This window comes from Strix uralensis, chromosome 1, assembly GCF_047716275.1.
Source record: "Strix uralensis isolate ZFMK-TIS-50842 chromosome 1, bStrUra1, whole genome shotgun sequence".
Taxonomy (NCBI): domain Eukaryota; kingdom Metazoa; phylum Chordata; class Aves; order Strigiformes; family Strigidae; genus Strix; species Strix uralensis.
The window spans coordinates 103,240,644-103,258,619 of NC_133972.1; positions in this window are offsets into that span (position 1 = coordinate 103,240,644).

Genomic DNA, 17,976 nt, shown 5'->3' on the forward strand with positions numbered 1-17,976 from the left:
TCTAATACTAGAATCCATGGATTCATCCAGCTGTATTTGTGAGAAATTATTCCTGATTTACACCCGTGCATAGTCTTAAAACAGATCCCAAACCAGGTATAGAAACTGTGGGCCCAGTTCACCCCTGTACTACTATATTTTGACATCTGTATCAGCCTACTGACAACAAGAGACTAAGGCAGGCACAATGGGCAAACACCCTAATTAAGCTCTTGGATGCTGACTTAGCTGTTCCTCCTCATTTGTGGTTGTCTTAGAGAAAAAACAGACTAATGAAGTTTGAGACTGTCCAGCTCCTTGAAGTCTGGAGGAGATTCTGTTTTCGTCTGCCTATATTTTAAGTTTCAGTTTTGCTTTGCTCATAATATGTGAGAATAAGTTCTTGAACAGGCAAATAAAGGTTTTGCCTCTACTTCCAGTGCTGTCCCCCATCCTCCCTATCCTGCCCACTGTTCGCAATCAAAGAAATAGCCTGCAATCACTGATCTCCTTATACGGTTATAGATTATAGTCTGGTTTTATATAACACTACTTTTTACCTCTTGGTAATACAATTCTGCATTGAGTTGAGTGAACCAGACAGCAAATATCATCGTGATCACCCAAATGTGTTACTGCCTGTCTGGAGGAATAGTTATCATAAGTACCTACCAAAAGATCACACTTCATTAAGTACATGTATAATGCACTAAAAATTATATAAACATGCACCTATAGTAGGAGACTTCTAAATACTCAGAGAAAATGCACACATACCTAGAGAGACAACCAAAATTATCTTCTGCTTGCAATAAAATTGTGTTTAAAACTAACAGCAATACGCCAAAATCACCTGCTGCACCAAGTAAGAAGTGCATGAACTCTATATTACTCAATTACTCTATATTACTCAAATTACCACATAAAATGTAGTCTTTTTCTAACCTGTCCTTTGCTAAACATCTTTCTCTCGCCCTCCAGGGTGGAACAACAGACTTTGCCAGTTGTCCTGACAGAGCTTTACCAGAGGATCGTTCTCACGTCTTAGATTTCAGCGAGACAAGCTCAGAATGAACCTGCTGACCGCACACTTGTGCCCAAGGTAAAGAAAAGGCAGACAGACTTCACATTCACAAAGCCACTGTACAAGGGCGTTCGGATCTTTCTGATGCTCTTAATTTCCTGATGAAGAAATGCAGTCATTTCACTGAAGGCTAAGGAAAACACAAGGTGTATCTTATCTCAGGTATCACTGGGATAAATATGATAAATTACTTGGCCACCTGAATTCAATGCATAAATAATAAAATAGCTTAGTTGACTTGTGATTGGTAATCTATTATAAACACATTTATTTATTCATATTTATGTCACTAAGAAGTGTGCATGTCTTTGGGAGAAAAAATTCATACTTGGGTTTAGTTACTCTTATTTATACTAATATATGCAGATTTAAACAGTTTATGTGGAATTTAAAGACAAATTGCACCAGGTTCTCCAGATGCTGGAAATAACTTACTTTTCCTGTCCTGCAGCATTACAGTTTGTTTATCATTTCAAAGTTCACAAGGTAATTGCCTCATTATCTGTTCATCTAATTTTGCAGAGAAATGACAATCCCTAGCTGCTGAGGTCATGGCCCATCAAAAATTATACTGTCTCTAATTTTATATCCGATCTCTGGTAGATCATAATTTGCTTATCTCAGTTCTCATATATCGACTAAATTGCTGAATTCTATTAAAATCTCCACCAGCTGCCCAAGATTTAAGACTGAACTACTGAATTGAGACTTATTGAATTAAGACATTATTGCCAATGTAAGCCAGTAAAACAATAATTAAAATATACAAGATTAATATTCCCTTTCATTTCCTGTATACCATTTGAGTTCAGTCTGAATGTAGCTCTGTACACACATGCATAAAATATCCTATCACATCAACATGACAAAAACACGTCTCTAGAGTTTTTTTGCTTTATACCGTTACACTGACCTCAGCTGCAAGAGCTTTGAGAAAAAAAGGTAATATTAAAACCATTGTGCAAGATTTCTTAGGTGGATAGCGTAAGATTTTTCAAGTTGTATTTTCCTATATAATTCTTCAAACTGAACCCTCTGAAATGTTATTCTGCTGCTGTACATACCGAATTAGCTTCCTACTCTAATCTCCAAGTGTGTCCACATTATCTACACAAAGAGAATGGCAGATACTCTGGTGATGGTCACTCTTGGAGGCAGGGTTTCCATTTTTGGCATTGCTGCCATGTTTCTGTTGCTGGAAGAGGGCAGGAGTTTGCACAAGCAGACAAAACCAGTATTTAATAAATCCTTACTGACCCTTAAGAAATCCCACTTGAATATATATCTCCCCAAAAGTATTATCTTAGCACTGTGATACGGTAGCAGAGTAAGTGGTATACTTTTCTACTGCTTCTCTTTCCACAAACCTCTTCTGATAGCAGTTGCATCGCTGCCACCATTGGGATCCCAGCAGTTAAAAAGACTATCAGCATAAGTGAGAGGCACTAGTAGTTGCTGCATCTTCTTCACTACTCACAAATCTCCAAATTTTGAGACAAGTGTGTTGCAGCTAGATTTGTGGTCCCAGTGCCTATTGACCAGCACCTCTGCTTCATTACTTTGTCACAACAAAACTAAGCTAAAGCATACATCTGTAGAAGATAATTTCCTTTCTGAAGAGTAGGTTCCCAAGGTGACATGCAGCCTTATCATCTCCTACTAGAGCACAAAGGTAGTCTCTAAGTGAAAGATGTAATAGAGAAAACAGATCTAAATATGCCCAAAAAGACTGATTCTTCAGTGGAAGAAAGATTTAACTTCTCATTACCATTCTTCTTACATGGCAGAAATACACTCAAAGTCAAAGAATTTTATAGCATTCATCACCAAAGGGGGAAAAAACAAAAGACAAGAGATGCTTACCAGCACCTCCCACAGTGCTGCTAACTGGGTGTGCATGGAAGTCAAGAGATGATTAATCACAGGGCTGAAAGATCAGGTTTTCATAAGCTATTTTAGATATCCTTGGTACTTCATCATCAGCTTGTGCAATAGAAAGGAAAGTCAGACATCAGAATCAACACACCCTGAGGTCACTTGCCCCTCATGCCTTGCTGGAGGTGGAACTTTGATTGTTTTTATTTTTGTAAGTCATTTGGCAGTTTGTTCAAAATCTGACACTATCCCTTTGTCTGTGACTTCTCTTGTGCATCCCTCCAGTCATAGCCTCAGAAGTGCCCTGTTATGATGCTTCACATTCAGAGTTTTCTGAAGCTTGGACTGTTTCAAGAAAGTGAGGAGATCTTGCTACATGCTGGCTTGAGGGGGCCAGGAGGGAAAAATATAACACTTTGCCTCAGCAGTATTTATATCGCGTGTTGGCGCTCTGGGTAAGGAACAGAAATACTGTCACTGGCTATAGAGTAGGAAGGAACACAAAAGGAAAAACAGTCCATCTGCAAAGGGTAGAAACTAATGTGGAAAGGCACATGGGAGGTTACTGAAATAGCACATGGTACAATCACATCAAGGATGCACTGAAACTGTGTGGTGAACTTGCTGGGGTTTTAGATAGGATATGCTGTATGCCAGGTTTTGTAGTGTTCTGCATATAAAAGCCTTAAGCATGACCCTAATAAGCTTTGTACAAGATATAACAACTATATTCCCCCCTTTTCCTTGCTCCCACAGTTTGGACCAGACCTAACATGAAGATAAACCAAGCATTTCAGGGAATCATGAGAGAAGTCTCAAATAAAATTTGCATCCCACAAAGCAGAATACATGTAGAGAGCTTATCCATAAATCATTTTAACCTTCAGGTTTTCCTCTTGGGTCTATTCTTCAGCTATGTAACATGGCTCATAATTAAAGCAAAGAAAAACAATTCCACCTGGCATTTGTGCTTCACCCTTACAACAAGAAAAAGAGGTTCTCGGCCTCATGGAAGTCTCATTCATTTGTTCTTGAAGCTACACCATGCAGGGCAGTGTGTTCAAATATAAAGCTGTTTTTATTTTAGTCACAGAATTATAGAATGGTTTGGGTTGGAAGGGTCCTCAAAGATCATCTAGGTCCAACCCCCATGCCATGTGCAGGGACACCTTCCACTAGACCAGGTTGCTCAAAGCCCCGTCCAACCTGGCCTTGAACACTTCCAGGGAGGGGGCAGCCACAACCTCTCTGGGCAACCTGTTCCAGTGTCTCACCATCCTCACAGTAAAGAATTTCTTCCTTCTATCTAATCTGAATCTGCCCTTACCCCTTATCCTATCCCTACACTCCCTGAGAAAGAGTCCCTCCCCATCTTTTCTGTAGGTCCCCTTTAAGTACACTATAAGGTCTCCCCAGAGCCTTCTCTTATCCAGGCTGAACAACCCCAACTGTCTCAGCCTGTCCTCATAGGGGAGGTGCTCCAATCCTCTGATCATCTTCTTGGCCCTCCTCTAGACTCACTCCAAGAGGTCTGTGTCCTTCTTGTGTTGGGGGGCCCCAGAGCTGGACACAGTACTCCAGGTGGGGTCTCACGAGAGCAGAGGGGGAGAATCACCTCCCTTGATCTGGTGGTCACAGTTCTTTTGATGCGGCCAAGGATATGGTTGGCTTTCTGGGCTGTAAATGCACATTGCTGGGTCATATTAAGCTTCTTGTCAACCAACACCCCCAAGTCCTTCTCCACAGGGCTGCTCTCAATCCACTCATCATCCAGCCTGTATATGTGCATGGGATTGCCTCAACCCATGTGCAGGACCTTGCAGTTGGCCTTGTTGAACTTCATGAGGTTTGCATGGGCCCACCTCTCAAGCCTGTCCAGGTCCCTCTGGATGGCATCCCTTCCCTCCAGCACGTCAACCTCACCACACAGCTTCATGTCATTGGCAAACTGGCCGAGGGTACACTCGATCCCACTGTCTGTGTCACCAATAAAAATGTTAAACAGCACTGGTCCCAACACTGACCCCTGAGGAATGCCACTCATCACTGGTCTCCACTTGGACATTAAGCCGTTGACTGCAACTTTGAGTGCGACCATCCAGCCAATTCCTTATCCACCAAGTGGTCCATCTGTCAAATCCTTATCTCTCCAATTTAGAGACAAGGATGTCATGTGGGACAGTATCAAATGCTTTGCAGGAGTCCAGGTAGATGACATCAGTTGCTCTTCCTTTATCCACCCGACTTACTTTTAAAAGCTTTTCTTGTCCTTGACATCCCTGGCCAGATTTAATTCTATCAGGGCTTTAGATTTCTTAACCTGATCCCTGGCTACTTGGACAATTTATCTGTGTTCCTCCCAGGCTATCTGTCCTTGCTTCCACCCTCTGTAGGCTTCTTTTTTGTGTCTGAGTTTGTCTAGGAGCTCCTTGTTCATTCCCATGGGCCTCCTGGTGTTTTTGTCTGACTTCCTCTTTGTTGAGATGCACCACTGCTGAGATTGGAGGTGATCCTTGAATATTAACCAGCTTTCTTGGGCCCCTCTTGTCTCTAGGACTTTATCCAATGTTACTTTGCCAAGCAGATCTCGGAAAAGGCCAAAGTCTGCTCTCCTGAAGTCCAGAGTAGCAAGCTTGCTGCGCACCCTCCTTGCTGCCTTAAGGTCTTGAACTCCACCATTTTGTTGACACTGCAGCCAAGGCTTCCCTCGAGCTTCACATTCCCCACCAGTCCCTCCTTGTTGGTGAGAACAAGGTCCAGTGTAGCACCTCTCCTCGTTGGCTCCTCTATCACGTGGAGAAATAAGTTATTATCAACGCATTCCAGGAACCTCTTGGATTGCTTATACACTGCAGTGTTGTTTCTCCAACAGATATTGGGGTGTTTCAAGTGCCCCATGAGGACCAGGTTTTGTGAACATGAGGCTTGTCCTACCTGTTTACAGAGGGCCTCATCCTCTTGGTCTTCCTGGTCAGGTGGCCTGTAGCAGGCCTCCACTATAACATCACCCATCCCTGCCTTCCCTTTAATCCTGACCCATAAGCTCTCAGTCAGCTCCTCATCCATCCCCAGGCAGAGCTCCATGCACTCCAGCTGATCATTGACATAGACAGTGACACCCCCTCCTCATCTCCCCTGTCTGTCCTTACTAAAGAGCCTGTATCCTTCCACTCCAACTCTCCAGTCATAGGAGCCATCCCACCACCTCTCCATGATACCAATAAGATCGTAGCCCTGAAGGCATGCACACATGTCTAGCTCTTCTTGCTTATTCCCTGCGTTACATGCATTTGTTTTCACGAACACCATCTTCCAGGACATCTAACAAAAGAATCATTCCATAAGAGTACTTAAAACTACATGAATATATATTGACTGGGAATCAATTTCTTCTTTTGCTTCAAACTGTTTATGAGCAAGTACTCATTTCTATTAACATATTCCTTAATGGAAGGTATTTGCCAACTAGTTTGGACACACTATTTTGGATGTCAGCAAACTGTTCCATTTGGTCTGCTTGCTCTTCAATGTTCATAACCAGTCCTAAGTTACCACACAATATTTGTGCTTCCTAATTAAATATATGAAACTTTTTAAACAAAAGACAACAAAGCAATAAATAGCAAATACTGAATTAATGAATAACAAAAACCACACTTATAGTAAGAAGCTTTTGATGAAAAATCACCTACACCAAGGAATCATGAATCATTGAGAAGTCATGAACAGTTTCAAGAATATCTGGCAGTTGTTACAAACAACAAATAATACAGCCACAGAATGAAGCAAGCCTATTTATTCAGAATTGTATTGATGAACCTACATTTCCTTCATCCAGTATTTATTGTCCCATAAGGATCTTTCTCCCCACTGCTACAAAAACTTTTGAAATATCTTCTTTCCTCTCACTGTGGCCTCAGACAATTACAAACATGATGTTAAGCCTAGCACAACACAATTATTCAGAATCTGCTTTTGTGTTACATGAATAATGTGGAACAGGTCTTCTCAGCAATGTGCACTTTCTTTACTGAGATGAGTCTGGCTGCTACCTCAGCAACCTGCTAGCTACAGTTTAAGTAGACTGCTGTTTGCATCAGGGGTCCTGGCTAGCAGGTTGATGAAACACCTTTGATTATATTGGGAACTTGAAGAAGCAGGCATGCAAGTCCAGGGCCTGTTGTCCTGTTGCCTCTTCCTTACTTCACCTTTACCTTCTATTTCACAATGTCTGGTTGCCCTTTTGCTCTCCCAGTTTAATAGACTGTGAGAAGACACAGAGACTGCATGTTATAGAGATTTGTTTGCTCTTTCTCGAAATTTTCCCTTCTTTTGACAACGTAACAGGATTTTCTGCCCTGAAATTCTGTTTTGGAAATCAGTGATCATAAGAATACATAAAAACATAAGAAAACCCATACTGAGTTAGATAAAAGGTCTATGTAGCCATGCACTTGCCTCCAGTCTTATGCTAATAGCTTATGTTCAAGGAAGAATTAAGGGAGGCACATAGCAACACTGACCCAGCATCCTCTCCTAACTTCAGATGCTACCTGCTTTAAGGGCTTCCTGAAGCAGAGATGGTGCCTTAAATATTTAATAATCTTAATTAGTGTTTTGTCCAATAACATGCCCAATTCTTTTTTAAACTTTGAGAACTTTAGGGTCCATTGCACCCTATGACCAGGCATTCCACAACTGAACCACAAGCTGTGACACGGGACAATTCTGTTTTGTTTGAACCTGGTCCATGCTAGTTTTATTTGATGCCCTGTAGCCCTCATATGCACAAACCTTTTATTCCTGTAAAAATAAATATTGGCTGACTTTATATAACAATATCAGATCACAATGCATGTTGTCAGTGAGATCATTGTCATCTCTGTATTATCAAAGGCAAACAGACAGTACAAGAATAAGCTGGGCGGAGGTGATAGCAGGGCTACAGCAGAGAACCTGCCCCATGCTCTAACGTGAGGACTGTAACTACCGCTTTTCAGTATTAGTCATGCTTACCGCCAAAGACAGTCTCCCTAACATTGCCTCTTCCCTCAAAGCATACAAATTCCAAACCTCATTAAAATAACAACATTCATTTATCTGCCCAGGAGGAGGCCAGGCTGTCTCGAGTCCTCTCAGGATGACTCTGGATGCCTTGCAGACTGAAAAGCACTGCAGAGGCACAGTGTGCTCCTTGCAGAGGAGACAGAGCAAAGACGCCCAAGCCCACTTACGTGTGGGCACAGATCCATCTGTCAAACCTGCTGGGCAGCAAAGCTGATGAAGACCAGATCCTGTGCTGCCATTACAGGTTAAAACATCAGCTATGAAGCAGTCCAGATCCTGAAAAGACTTCCCTAGGACTGTTCAACTAAGTGAAGGTAGTCTGTGTGCAGGGGTCTCATCTATCAGAGCCTGAATATGTGTGAAATCTTCAGGGCTGCGTCAGCATACCCCTCCTTGTTTGAAGACTGTCAGACAATGTCCTCTGACAATATAAAGTAGCAACTAAGGTTATTCAGCCTTAGATCTGACTGGAAAATTTCCAAGAATAAATTCTTCAAAATCTGCAAAGTGCCATTGTTTGAAATGAAACATCTCACAAAAACATAGAGCTGGTTGCAGCATATTCAGGATGCTGTCAATGGCCAGAGCAAAAGAGGTTAAGCAAAAAACCCCACCACAAAAGAGGCAGTAATCTTATGATCAGGCCACAGGAAAGACCTAGGCATTTGCCCCAGTCTGAATTGGGGAAGAGATTTTAACCAGCATTTCCTTAGTAGCCAGCATATTGCCTACTCTGTGAACCAAAGCTCTGCTGCTGGCAATTGCTTTTCATGAGATGCTGAGAAGATTTGCCTCAAAGGACAGCAAGTGGGCCAAGAGTGAGTGAGAAAATCCGGTAATAACTGGCACATGCATAAAGTCATTCAGGCTTAAATACTTTCCCTGTTCCTGTGAAAAAAATGAAGACTTTTCTGTGTAGGTTTTAACCAGTTAATTGTAAGTCATCAAAGGAAGATGTTCATAATTAAACACAAGTCATGCCAGTCTTAATGTGGTATATTAAATAAAACAGTTCCCACTGTGTAGTATTGCTGAAAGACTGTCAAGGGATGGAGATCCTACCAAATATTGTTATATCCCCTTGATGAGGTGTCTCCTATTTAATTTCTCTAGGATCCTGCTGCCGGAAATGTTATTGCTCTGATTAGGCCTGTTTACATGTTAACCATTTTCTGCAGATCCAAAGAGGAACATGTTTTGGAAATCCGTGATTAAAGCTATTTGCTTTAACTTAGATGTTGATACTACTTGTGATGTAGTGCCTGCCATAATTCTAAGGTATTCCCTGCAGTGATAAATCTGGAGGAAATGAGTATTTTATCCAGAGCTTGCCATGGAAAATTACAAATGCATAAAAATCAATCTTTGTAGCTTAAACTATATGAACAGTGCAGCATCCTAATTCTATACAGTTGTGTGGAATTTGTTTTTATGTAGATTGCACTTCATCTCGTTAACTACCATCATATAAACAACATCATTAGTATTCTGAAAGATTGTCTTAATAAAACAAGTATATAATATTGTGTTGCTTTATCTGTGCTCAGAAATCACTATCATTTTAATTTTATATGGGAGTGCAACTATTGCTGCCTTATTATTATACTTGGACCAGATTCTGCTGCTGCCTTGCCCTTGAAAACAGTCCCACTAGCCTGGCTGCAAATCGCAAAGAAAGGATTTTGCACTTGGACAAATATCACTTTGGTCAGAAGGAAACAATAACTACATTTTTTACTACAGTCTCTGAAGCTAAAAGGCACTTTAGTGCCCAGGCAAGTGCTTCTGCTCTTTGGGGCAGGTGGAACCAGATAAATCAATTGCATAAATTCAGCAGCTCTTCTCAGCCAATTCACATGAGCAAGGTCCATCCCACTAACTGGAAGCTGAAAAATCCTGCCTGTGTCTGCACAGAACTAATTGGTTTGCAGCAAGTTTCATGCATTTTTCATTTTAAACAAATCTCGGAAGTCTCATAAATCTAGGTTTACCATGTTTATAAAGCTACAGACCTCCCAATTTGTACTCTAATTATGTTTTGTTATTGTTATTATCAGCTTATTCTTGCTATGAATGTTTTTGTATCACTTGAAATTGATGCTAATACTCCCTGACATACAGCCTGACATATATTAAGAATGCAGAAAATGAAATGACAGAACTAATTAAAAATCCATCTGTTCAGTTAATTTAGAGGTGTGCCAAACAGTTCAAATGAGACTTGGTCAGCAGCAAATTGCATCCACCTGTACCATTTGCTTAGCAGTTACTGTCCTGAGTAATGTTATTTCCTTAGAAACACTCCTACTATTCAGTTCAGAGAGTGCACACTGAGCGGTGAGAGCATGAAAAACACAGCTATTACTCTTGAACAGAAATAGTACACGTAAAAATGTAGTATGAGCCTACTAAATGAAAAAAGACATACGACAAAATGCTGTATATCATGTTGACTCACTCCATTAATTGTAATGACTGTGCCTCCAAGACACGGAACAATCACATCAGTATTACCTATAGAGATATTGCAGCTCTCTATCCAGGAAAAATTTCCCCCTTAATGTCAATGGTCTGTGCTTTTCTCTCCTGTAAGCCCATCAAAGTTAATAGAGTTGTACCAAGAATACATTTGGTCCCATCTGATTATGGCACACTGAACATGTTATCTTATAGCCTGGCTGCTGTGTTATTGCTTTACATGCAAAAAACATAATAATTCAAAAAGCATTCAACTGGCAGGCTAGATCTTTTTTCTTTTAAAAAGAAAGGCAAATAAGCATGTCTCAGTCTGGTGAGCAGCAGTCTGTCATGTGGCACACCTATATTATCACAGATTAGGTTTATTTCCTCTGTACCAAAGAAATTTTGCTAGAATAAGAAAAGCATCTATATGTAAAATAAGCTACTCAGCATTTTCTTCCTGCTTGTTCTGCAGTCAGCTTCCATCCAGCAGGTACGATTTGATTTGTATTCCAGACTCCAGAGAAGGCAGAGCGTGCACACTCCCATGTACAGAGGGACTCCCTTAGTTGGTCACTTCGACTTTTGAAAGCTGCAACCAGTGGACAACTTTAAAGAGTTTAAAGCAGACAGCTTCAATGGGAGGCAAAGCAGACAACAGGCACCTGCTTTTAGCATGAAACTATCAAAACAGCCTTTAAGGAACAACAAAACAGCAGTTTCAATGACACGAGACAAGTATTTCTCACCAGCAAAAACTTTCACCGTTTCCTGTACTCAGCATGGTTTCAGGTCAGTATTTTTGTTACTGTTCCTCAACTTCTAATCTTTGTTTACACAAAGTGTCATTCTGGTACGCTCAGGAATCTAGCAAGGAATGAACAAAAGAATGAGCAAGTGCAATGACACTGCAAGCTGCAATAGAGCCAGAAAGGGGAAGCCCGCTAGAATCTCAGGGTACCAGCTTCCATGGACAGGGATAGACAACTTGCATATTTTCTCCCTAAACAGGGACATTAGGAAGGATGTCCATGGACGCACTCCCTTTGGCATGCTTTTCTACATTGCTACAATGAAAAGAATGAGCACCACATCAGAGAAGCAGTGGGGAAGGGGAAGGCAGAGAGCAGAGCTGGCTGAGGGCCACAGTGTCAGTGTGGGCAGACACAACCCAGAAGGCCTGGGAGAGGGATGGAAGAACACTTTTGCTGAAAGAGAGATCTGGGGACTTTAAAACTCATGACTTAGCAATGGCAGGGAAGACATTAAGAGAAAAGTGAGCAAGAGAGATGAGCAAGAAGGGTTAGACAAGCTAAAGTAGGCAGAGTGATGAGAAGCAGGACCCTAGCAAGGCCCCTGAAGAACACATCTGCTGGCAGTCCTTCAGCTGCAGTGAGACTACTTCTCTCCTGTTTATTCCAAAAATCACCAAGGGGATCATATATCTCTAGCTATATTAAGCCTGCAAAACTGTGATGTCCTATTCTATAAAGGTTTGTATTAGAGAGTGTTCATTTCAGAAGCATTCACTGAGCAAGGAAGCTACGCGCAAGAAACCATATTTCAGTAATTCACTGGGATACTAGTTATTGTATGTTCAACTGGTGTCTGGAATAGCAGGAAGCTGACTATGCACAGAGGTGTAAAAAACAGGCTAGTGAGAAATGCTGTATTGATCCCAGGATGTGGGATCTGATTAGCACTTCAGTTATCTTCTATTGTCAACAGAAATAATCATTTATCATCCTTTTCAGTGACAGAAACTCATTGAGACACAAAAAAAAAGTCTCACAACTGATTTATATCTCTCACTAGAATAAATCTAAACTCCAGCAATCATCTGGGGGGGGGGGGGGGGGGGGGGGAGGCATCACTATTATTGACTAACAAAGGACAGGCTGCTAAAACTCTAGGTTCCAAAAAATGTAATGATCTGTCAGTCATCTGAAAAATAGCATCTCAGTTTGCCCTCTGTGTGTAGTGTGGCTCTTTGGATTGAAAGGGACAGATTTACTAGATTCTGCTGCCTTTGGGACCATTTTCTTAGACAGTCCTATGGGAATCTCATCTGAAGTTACAGCTACAGCTTGGTGTTTCTGGTCCAAGCCATAGCTCCTACTATATAGTGAAGTATCCTTAGGATTTTCATGGTAAAAGAGATAAGGTTGTGATACTGAATAATCTTTTCTGGGCTTTCTCTGCACAATTTTGTGGCAGAGCTGACCCCAGCCTGTTCTTACACAGCCACACCAAGTGCCACCTGTGAGAGCACATGGCTGGGCTGTGGGAGACTTCATTTTAGAGCAGGGTCTTCACCCTAAGCACTGAAAATCAGAGAACCATGAGGAAACAGGGAGAGCACTAAGTTTGCGCTGTCCCCAGTGTGGAAGACTTCCCTCTTCATATAGCAAGTCAATGAGCTTAAGTGGAAAAAAAACAGGCTGATTCTGTTTTAGCCAGTGGGGTAGATCCAGGCTCCCAGCATCTGACCCAGTAAGTATTTTGCTCAAAATGGAAGAGCTTCAGTAGAAGCGACCAAGTCCCTGGGATCTTGTTGGGGGAATCCAGCCAGATGATCAGGGTGTAAATAGATGGTTGTCTTAGATTCAGATCCCAGATGGAGATTAAAAAGAAGGACAACACAGGAGCTTGCTCTCCTACATTATGGATGGACACTTCACCTGGGAGGCCCTGTTTTGTCCTCACTGGGCTTTGTGCAAGGTTCACACCAGTAACTGTGCTCCCACTCAGACCTCACAGGTGACACCAGCACAGCACTGCCCTGTTTGAGGATCTCAGTATAAATTTAACTGCCAAGCTGTTTGGTGCCAGCAGGGCTGATTATGTCCAGCAGCAAATGTGGAGAAATATGGGAACTTCAGGATTCAGGCTGACTCCAGGCTTTGGAGCTGGAAGTAGTGGTAGCTACCAGCCTATCTGACTCTAAAGCCTTGTCAAGGCATAGGACGGATGGGGAAAATAATTTTATATTTTAGAAGATAAAATAATTAGTAGAGGTGTAAGGGTAAAGTGAAAACTCCATTTATAGAAGAGAGGATGGGACAGCTCAGTCAACATCTAGGTGATGATCACTGACCTTCATTAAGAAGTGTTCAGTTACATTTCTGTGATACCATCTTCCAAAAAAATCCTCCCCTCCCCCCAGCCAAAAATACAATCAGTAAGCAATATGTCCTGCTTTCTGACAATATTATCACTTTTGTCATTTCTCATCAACTCTAGGAAAAGGTTTGCATGATGACAAATCTATAGTGTCTATGTCCCCTGGGGAAATTAGCATGCCATTATGATTTGTGTTACTATTTGGTTTATTTCTCAAACATTTGCTGGATTTTTTTTTTGAACATGTGGAATAAATCAATCAAATCAATAATATGAGTGCTGAATTGTTTTGTTGCTTTCAGATATCTTCCTTGATAACTTCTGTAATCAAGAAATCCTGTGTTTGAAATACCAATATTATAAAGTTGTGAAGCTGAAGGGCTGTACTCATAACAGTCCCAGTTTCAAGATCCCTTGAGCTCAGTGTTATGCAGGGAATTGATGTCTGATGTAACCTGAATGTTTCCCTCATACAAAAGCAACATCTGTATTCACTGCTAGGAAAAGACTCCACTCAGTGAGCCAGTACTCCAGGAAAGTTATCAAAGATTTAGTTCTATCTTAGAGCATTCTCTGAGAATATTTCCTGCAATCACAGTTAGGTCAAGGCTATCCACACTCATTGGCTCATCTGATCTCAAACGCCATTTGCAAGGGTTTCCAGGTTTGCATGCCAACACCACTGAATTCTGACATCATCTGAAACCCACTTAGAGAAGCCCCAAGACTGAGGAAGATGCAACCATCACTATTTTAGCCCAGACAACATGGGTGGATTTATAGAGTGGTTGCAAACCCATGAAACATTCTGAAAAGACAGATTCATGCCAACTGAATGAAGAATTGAGCTTGGGGTTCATTTATGATATTATTCCCTGCAAATTGTTTCAACATTTTTTAAATATCCAGGAAAAGTTACTTCCCCTAAATTGCTGGGAACCACCTTGTGTTTTTGAAGCACAGGTGTACAGTATGCATATCTTTATCCTTGTACATTTTTGACATTGCTTCACATTTCTGCACCCTGCAATGGACTGAAATCCAAGTTCCTCATTTTGTGTCTCAATATATTTATACTGCACAGTCTAAAAAATCTTGACGTTACTGTTATTAAATGTTAGATCCAATTTAACATTTACTCTCTGAAACATATTTATAGCAGCAAATAGGTTTTTTTCTCTTCATTTATGCAACATTTCGCCTAATGAGCTAAAACTTACTGATTCATTCTATTTTACTGAATGAAGATATTCATATGCAATGAGAGTCATCTTGTTAAAAGGGTAATCCTGGTGACCAAGATTCACTGAGCCAAGAACTAAAGGCTATGTGCATAGCACTGTAATTTAGCATTCAGTCAATGGATATATGGTCAAAGCAAGTTACCTATCACAGGCAGCAAAGAGTGGTGACGCAGGAAAAACAGTGCTGCATATGTTAACTTACACCTTCCTATGTTTCTTTGCTAGCACCTACATTCCTGTCTGTAGGACATAGTGTATATTGAATTGTAACCAGAAAGCTATCATTCCTTGTTTTAAAATTCTCTCTCCAATTCTAGTGTCCATTTGCTAAAAAGCATAATGAAAAATTTAGGACAGAGAAGCACAAAAAATACTGAAGGACCAGAGAAAATGCCCTTCAGTGAAAGAACTCCATCAATTAACACTATCAGAAAGAAACATAAAACATGGCTTCACAACACAATCTTATCTCCTTTGCAAGGAAAGTAAAGAATTAAGGAGGTGGTTCTTAATCAGATAAGAAAAGGCCAATACCTGGAAGCTGATATTCAACAAATTTGTGTGTGAACTAAGATGTTCCTTGAAAACTGATCAACTATTGGAACAAATTTCAAGGGGAGGTGACTTCACTCTCACTTGTTATCACTGTCAAGAACATTATTGCTCAGAGGGATGCCTGGAGGCACCCCACAGTGCCCACCACCCTCCTGAGAGCATGCAGGCCAGCTCCACACTACATGCTGCTGCCCTAGAAGCACACCTCAGTATTCTGCTGCTGTGGGGCAGACTCACCTACAACAGTTTCAAAGCACATGTAAAGCAAACTCCAGCCTGCTGCTCAACAAAGCAACATATCTTTCATCAAACGCAAGTTACTCAGCTGAGTACAGCAAAAGGAAACTAGACAAAATATAATACTCCTATTCAAAGGTCAGGCAGCAGGGCTTCCCGTCAGCCTCAGTGCACAGCTAATACCTACCATATGCTAGCTCCTTCACAGAAGTGTGCCCTCTGGTACAGCAAAATATTTATGTCACCCACCACTTCCATGCTGGAGTATTGTCCAAGGTTTTCTGATGCTTCATAAACCATAGCTAAGCAACAGAAGGGTTATACAGATTTCACGGGCTGCAGAACAGTTGAGTAGGTTGCCCAAAGTCATAGATGTCTAAACAGAGAATTTATAAGAAAGCATCCTAATTCCAATGTGGAAAAGTCAACCCTAAAATTACAATGTCCTGATTATAATATAGAAACACTAAACATGCAGAGGGGAGGAGCAAGCCAATTTCCTTGGGGCTCATATGCTGAGGCTTTCCCCTCTGGGTGTTTCTGCCCAATTCTTTCTGCTCCATAGACTATTTAAGTGGAAGCTGGCATATTTCCAGGGAGAACCTGACTGCAAACAGATTTTATTTTTTTTAAAAAGTGATGGAAAATTAAGAGCTTGAGAACACTGTGCCAGATTCGTAAGGGGTGAAAGTCTGCTATAATTGCTGATTTGGAGAGCTAAATTGTAGACAAAGTGAAGTCTAATGTAGGGGCTTTTTCAATTTACTACAATTTGAAAAAGGCAATTTGTTTATTGGGCTAAGGAGACATTCAACTCTGTCTCTGATACAGTTTGCTTCTTTGCAAAAACCCAGAATAAACTGGCCTAACCACAGCCAGGTGCAAACTCTGCACTATCCTGTAACATTTGAGTTCCAGGATTTGACACAGTGGAAGGGGATGACTAACCAAACTTGGATCTTGTTTCCAGATGAAACAACATTGTGTTTAAGTTTGAGCAAGACACTTGAAACTTGAAAATGTTGGTCCTTGGTAGCTAAGCTAGACTTCTAATTGGTTTCCTGTGGTTTCAAAGTTAGACCTAAACCCAAACTAATACTGGTTTTTATTTTAAGTAACACATTATAGAGCTTAAAGATTTTGTGGATTGGAATCTCAGATAGTATTTACTTAAAGTATTCTGGAATCCTCAGTCAATTGGCACCAGGGAAGCATACCATATCACTCTTTACTCCCATCTTGACAATATTTAAGCTTACATTCATTTTACGCTATTTAAAAATATATAACCACTGATGCTTTTATTGTTAAATATTCAGCCCAATTGAATATTCCTTAGACAGATAATTGATCATTTTACAGTACTGTGTTTAGATCAGCAAAATTAACAACATCAAATGGCACCCCAAAGTGATTTATACATTTGAATTCCTGACCATATTCAAGACTATTACAGGGACAGATTTGATCATCCTCCTGTTTCTCTTCTGTAAAAATACATATTTATTTTTTGTTTTACTGGAAGTTTTCACCAAGAAGCAACACTCTTCAACCAGGGTTTCCCAATCATTAGACCAATGGACATCTGTTTACCCTCACAATGCCCCATGGACCACAATGGAGCCTCATCATCTAAATTTTAGTTAAAAAAAATTTTTTCAGTTCTGTGTGTTTCCATAAGCCATGTTACCACAGCCTGCTGACTCTGTTGGGGAGACAGCACTACGAGTAAGATCAGTAGCATTAGTGTTCATGACAGCTTTCAGGTTTTTGTTCCTAAAAAAGGGGGAGAGCAGGTTTTCGCCATACAGGGTGGTTTTCCCTGTTCTGATGCTCCATTCTCATGCTGGTCCTTGTGCTCCTTTCCTTGTTCCTCTCCCTTATCTTTTTTCCAACAAATACAGCAAAAAGCTACACAGCAATGACACCCTACCAAAAATGTTGCCCATGCAAAAGTGTGGAGTTACACTGTAGATACCTCCCCCACCCTTTTTTCCTCTTGCCAATTATGATGTACTTAAGATTAAAGTGAGATTTTTTTTCTTTGAAGAAGAGATGAATGTGTTTTCCCACTTTACTAATTACAACATGATATATGAGGCAGAAAGCCTTGCAAGAGGTAGCACAGCATGCAAGTGCAGATGAATAATAATTAGGCTCACATGTTTTAGAAATTAAAATTTTTATTAGAAGGCTGTTATTTGAAAGTTTTAGTGCTGTGCACTAAGTGCAGTTAATATAAGTGGGCTTTTTGTTTTTTTAAATCCAATCAACCAAGTCCTGCTTATAATGTAGGGGCCTCAACTAACTCTCAGTAAATTCAAAGACTTCCACTGACTTCAAAGAGAGTTG